At 45.8% G+C, this 6,493-nt stretch overlaps 1 pseudogene; it reads left to right on the top strand.

The window, feature by feature from the left end:
• The first annotated feature begins 5,801 nt into the window (after window positions 1-5,801).
• LOC135547889 (probable glutamate receptor) overlaps window positions 5,802-6,493 on the top strand; it is a 36,893-nt pseudogene continuing 36,201 nt past the window's right edge.

The raw sequence follows: 6,493 nt of genomic DNA, 5'->3' as shown, positions 1-6,493 counted from the left end.
GATGATGGAGTATTATTCTCTGAGCTTGGATGTGAAAATACTGCAGCATATTTTGGTATACCCTCGTTTCGCATGTTTATCTTTTATTTTATTCGCAATGCAATGAGACCACACATATTTTACAACTACTTGTTAAAGATACTTAAAAGGGAAGTTCAGTATTGCACAACTTAGGCCAGGATTCAATTTGATCGCTCTTTGTCAGCTGTACAGCTTTAAAAGGCAATGTTCCCGTGTTCACGGAGATTCACAGTAAACACTGCATATGTTGGCTCAGTCAGAAATGACATTTAAATAGCTGACAAAGATCGGATTGAATCCTGGCCTTAATGTTATGTGATTCCTCACCCTGAAAGTATTTTACACAGACAATTTTTCAAGGTATGCTTTCATATCTGATCCCAAAAAGATCCCAACATTTTTTGTTGTGAATTAACAGCACAAGTGTGTATTAGAAAGGGGAGTCAGCCTCTTTGGAATTGATATATTTTGACCAAGTAAATTCAAACTTGGTTGAGCTCTTTTTTTTTTAGAATACACCCAAACAGAGCCTTGTAGTCCTACATGTGTTGATTGGTTGATTGACATGGATTTTATTGGGGGAAAAGATGCGCTGAGTACAACCGAGGGGATAACACATTAATGTGAAATTCACTTGTCTACACCATGGTCCTGTAACGTCTGCTTCCAACTCACACTCTCAAACACGTAGATCCCCTGAACGCAGCTCACTTTCCAACTCACACTCTCAAACACGTAGATCCCCGGAACGTAGCTCACTTTCCAACTCACACTCTCAAACACGTAGATCCCCTGAACGCAGCTCACTTTCCAACTCACACTCTCAAACACGTAGATCCCCTGAACGCAGCTCACTTTCCAGCTCACACTCTCAAACACGTAGATCCCCGGAACGCAGCTCACTTTCCAGCTCACACTCTCAAACACATAGATCCCCGGAACGCAGCTCACTCTCCCTCTATTTAGTTCAGTTCTTTGCAGCCCATCATTGTTTGGTATTGTTTGTTTTGTGACACACTTCTATTCGAAGCTCTGTTTTTCCGGTAATTGAATCCTCCCGTGTATGATAGTTTCTGCCTGCCTCACTAACAACTCCTTTTTGCCTATTCCCTGCCTGTACTTTAGCCTATCGTATTTCCTGTTATCAACCTATTGCCTGATCTCCCGGACGATGTTCCTAGCCTTTTCCCTGCCTGTACTGTTGTCTTTTTGGACCCCCTGTGTATGTCCGTCTTCCTGCCCCTGGACCCAGCTACCTGTCTCCCCCTGTAGTCCTTTACAAATAAACACCTGCTGTGCCCTGCACTTGAAAGCAGCTCTCTGCAGCTATGTCTAGCCTGACAGGAGGAACAAATCGATGAATTCCGACCTCCTTCACCAGTCCATTCCTGTGTCACCGATATCAGGTGCCACAGCCTCCTCTTGTTCATCTCCCCCATATCCATGCCTAATAAACATTACGGCTCCCCAGGGAAATGTCAAGGATTTCTCATGCAATGTATGTAACCTGTACATAGACCATCACCCCGCTGACTTCTTCATCTCCCTACTCACAGGCAAAGGTCTGGATTGGGTCACAGCGGACTGCTCAGAGTTCTAATCTGTCCTCTGAATCAAGTTCCCTCTTCAAGGAGGTGTTTGACCATTCAGTTTCAGGTCGTCACACCGGGGACCTGTTATGTGAGCTGCGACAGGGCCGTCGCTCCAGCACTGAGGATGCCCTTGAGTTCCACTCCATGGCTGCCGGCAGAGGAGGGAGTGAACCAGCTCTCCTTACAGTCTACCGAGGGGTTGTAATTGTAAATTACAGACCAAACTGGCCTGCAGAGGAGATTTAACGGACCTGAACCAAAACATCCAGATGTCCATATCCATTGGCTACCTACTGGTGGACCACAGACCTATACAGTCGCCCATGGGCTGCGAGTCTTCCACACCCTTCATAGTCTAATAGCCCCGAACCCATTATGGCCCCCCACGAAGGGGTGACCATAACCCCTCCACTTTGGGTAAGCACCTCTACAACAGTTAAGAGTCAAACTAATCCCTGTTAATCCTCCCTTTAGGATTAATGCGCTGGACGGATAACCTCTCGGAACTGGTCTTGTGCCTCGCATGACCGAAAGTATCACCCTTCAGATTAGCCTCCTTCACTCTGAGATCATTCAGTTAATGGTGTTGTCTTCGCTTAAAGAACCCCTCATCCTCGGTCACCCCTGGCTAAGCATTCACGACCCTGCCATCAAAAAGGATGGTAGTCTCCATCCCTGCATAGATTACCGACCCCTCAATGACTTTCCCATCAAGAATCACTTCCCTCTTCCTCTGATTCCGTCCGCACTAGAACAAGTTGGACAGGGTACCATCTACTCCAAACTGGCCCTACATAGCGCTTACAACCTGATCTGTATCCGAAGTGGGGATGAGTGTGTCACGAACCGGCTCAAAGCCCGTAACAAAGGGAGACAACGTGGAGATAAGGAGTAGCAATATATATATATTTATTAAATAAGTAACTAAGTATAATATACAATGGTGTGTGTAATCAGTAATCAGCAGTGTAAGTGAGTGTTTTGCATGCATGAATGTGATAATGCAGGTTGTTGAAAGGTGCCAAAGCAAATAAACAAAAGACCACCAAGAACCACAACACAATCTACAATGGTGTCTGCATGGAGAGAGTCTCCTCCATGAATGTAGAGGAGGTCTATTTATCCTGGGACACACCTGGCCCAGGTGTTTCCCATGTAGCTGACGACCCTCCCCAACTCCGCCCACCGGCATCCTAATAAGGAAACAAGAACAAACAGAATACAGAAGACGGAGTGGGAGGGTCGTCACATTCCCCCCCATAAAACCGGGGACCAACAAGGACCCCGGAAGAAAATACCAGCCTCTAAGTTCCAAATTGACACAGCTTCTGCACCACAAATTGATGAGGGTCTATGTGTTCACCCTAGCCAACCTCCTCCACAGACCTCAGCAACCTTCACACAGGAAGCAACATTTAAGAGGAAAGAAGAAAACAAGACCAGGCGGGAGCAGACAGGACAGAGAGAACATGACAATACGTAACAATGGTCAGTCACGTAAACATTTAGGAACAGGGCGCACGAGAGAGAGCATCAGCAATCACGTTTTCAGTTCCCCGGATGTGGCGCACATCGAGATGGAATGATTGTAAAAATAAACACCATCTCATTATCCTCTGGTTTGGACACATCATGGACCTCAAAAAAGTGAGGGGGTTATGGTCGGTGTAGACCACAATAGGTACTACCCCCGACCCGACATACACTTCGAAGTGTTGTAGCGCCCAAATGAGTGCTAGCGCTTCCTTTTCAATAACTGAATAATTCAACTGATAATCGTTAAACTTTTTAGAAAAAAAAAAAACTAACAGGCCTCTCAATCCCAGACACATCTGCTTGCAGCAAAACTGCACCTGCCCCCACATGACTAGCATCCACCTGCAAGGTAAATGACAAATCCATGCGAGGAGCAGCCAGCACCGGAGTTGAGGTAAGCAACCTCTTTACATCTTCAAAAGCGTGTTGACAACGAGTAGACCACACATAAACAGCCTTAGCTTTCAGCAGATCTGTCAAGGGAGCGACCACAGTGGAGAAGTTATTACAAAAACTACGGTAATAACCAATCATGCCCAAGAAACGCATTAGTTCCTTTTTAGTAGTTGGTGGTGGAAAAGCATCAATAGCCACCACTTTAGCCCTTGTGAGGAGAAACACACACAGCTCTTGGAAAGTCACAACTGCAGAGGCGGAACACCAGCGATTAAACTGTAAAGATAATTGTCGCGCAAACTCAACATGAGTCTGCTTATCATCCCTTTTTAAAGTCCTAAATCGTTGGCGGTAAGCCTCAGGGACCAATTCATAAATCTGTAACACAGCTGTTTTAACTTTATCATAACTGGCACTGTCATGTACACTAAGAGCTGAATATGCTTCCTGCGCCTTACCAGTCAGCACACACTGCAACATTAAAGTGCGGTCAGAATCAGGCCAACTCCTAGCGTCAGCAACCCGCTCAAACAACGAAAAGAATGTCTCGGGGTCCCTTTCATTAAACTGAGGCAATAACCGTAAGTTCCCAACAATATCAAATGTCTCTGGGGCACGACCAAAAACGGAACTACCCCTAGGTAAATCTGGGTCACCTTCCCAAAACAAACTCTCCCCTGCTTTAAAAGGCAATGTTCCCGTGTGATCTTTCCTTCCCTAACCAACTCTATACGTTCTTGTTGCAACTTGAGCTTTGCACGCTCCATATCTTGTTTAAATGCCAATTCCTTTTCATATTTTATATGATCATGCTCTAGCTTCTCACGATCATGTTGCCGATCATGCTCTCTCTTCTCACGATCATGCTCCAGCTGTAACAGAAGCAGTTCTTTCTGCTGTTCAAAAAGAAGGCTACTAGGACTAACCGATGGAATGGCCATTGTAACATTACTGGGAGACGACCAATCCTCAGCAGAGGCTGGCCCAGTGGTAACTTTAAGAATACCACTCTCCATCAGATTGGCCTTCAATATCAACCTAATAGAATTTTTTAGACGTTTATCACTAATCTCAACCTTGTAGTGTTCCGCGACCTTCAACAGCTGTTCTTTAGTACCTAAATCTAACAATCCCTCCGATGGAGAGCGAATGAACTCATCTACATAAGACGCCATGACGCTCTTCCCTTCTGCTGAGCAAACCACACTACAACCCGAGAATTGACAATCACCCTGAGCACCACAGAAGAGAGATGAGATATGGAGCTTCCCCAAAACCTACAATAACTCAACCCTAGTCTTCGTGCAGATTTGCGGTGGGAATTTACGCACTGTAGCCCGCTGGCAAGGAAAAACTCCCCAGCATGCTGGTAAATTCCACCAAGCCACGGATGTGCCCCGAGACAACTGCTCAGTCCACAGACACCACACAAAAATAACAAACATTAACCATGCCCAACATATTCCAAAAAATGAAACACGTCGCTAAACCTATCAGGGGAAAAAGGCTATAGCTCCAGGTAGCAAGTTCCACTACCCTACCCAAATCTCCCACTGAGGTACACAGCCGATTACTCACCTCAGACTGACGTCCCAACAGAAAGTAGAACAAGAGTTCAGGCTAAGCAGGGCCTGGAAACTAACCATTATACTCTCTCCAACACAGCACGCAAACAAAATAACAAAGGCAACCAATACTGGGCCTATCACACGCAAACAAAATATGCAAACCAAACACGTAACTCCACGGCCTCCCAAACCAATAGTTCAAAAGATCCCGGACGAGTCCCCACTTGTCACGAACCGGCTCAAAGCCCGTAACAAAGGGAGACAACGTGGAGATAAGGAGTAGCAATATATATATATTTATTAAATAAGTAACTAAGTATAATATACAATGGTGTGTGTAATCAGTAATCAGCAGTGTAAGTGAGTGTTTTGCATGCATGAATGTGATAATGCAGGTTGTTGAAAGGTGCCAAAGCAAATAAACAAAAGACCACCAAGAACCACAACACAATCTACAATGGTGTCTGCATGGAGAGAGTCTCCTCCATGAATGTAGAGGAGGTCTATTTATCCTGGGACACACCTGGCCCAGGTGTTTCCCATGTAGCTGACGACCCTCCCCAACTCCGCCCACCGGCATCCTAATAAGGAAACAAGAACAAACAGAATACAGAAGACGGAGTGGGAGGGTCGTCACAAGTGGAAGACTGGGTTCATCACTGCTAGGGGACACTATGAACACCTCGTTATGCCATACGGTCTCACCAATGCTCCCGCAGTCTTCCAGTCCTTCATGAATGAAGTTTTCCAGGACATGATCAACCAATTCCTCATCGTGTACATTGACGATATCTTGATCTACTCTCACTCCATTGCAGAACAAGTACAGCATGTGCAACAGGTCCTCCAATGGCTACAGGACCACAATCTTTATGTCAAGGCTGAGAATAGCGCCTTTCACTTTAGTACGGTAACCTTCCTAGGTTTCGTGTTGACACCAGGAGGGGTCAACATGGACAAAGTCAAAGTCACGGCCGTGCTTAACTGGCCCAAACCTACCACCGTAAAGGAACTACAACATTTCCAAGGATTTTGTCGTAGGAGTGGATAGGGACACCTCCCAAATTACACCGATGTGGCTTCTTTTCCAAGAAACTGTCACCCATCTGAGAGGAACTATGATGTCGGGAACCGAGAGCTCCTTGCCATTAAGCTGGCTATCGAAGAGTGCCGCCACTGGTTAGAGGGAGCTCATCACCCATTCCTTATCCTTACCAACCACCAAAATTTGGAGTACTTAAGAAGTGCTAAGAGGCTCAACCCCAGACAGGCTCGCTGGGCACTCTTCATCACCCGATTCAGTCAACTTCACCATCACCCATCTGCCTGGCAATAAAAATGTGAAGGCTGATTCATTATCCCATCTATTTGACTCCCCTT

This window comes from Oncorhynchus masou, chromosome 11 (assembly GCF_036934945.1).
Source record: "Oncorhynchus masou masou isolate Uvic2021 chromosome 11, UVic_Omas_1.1, whole genome shotgun sequence".
NCBI lineage: Eukaryota > Metazoa > Chordata > Actinopteri > Salmoniformes > Salmonidae > Oncorhynchus > Oncorhynchus masou.
This window is presented reverse-complemented; position numbering and strand designations above follow the sequence as displayed.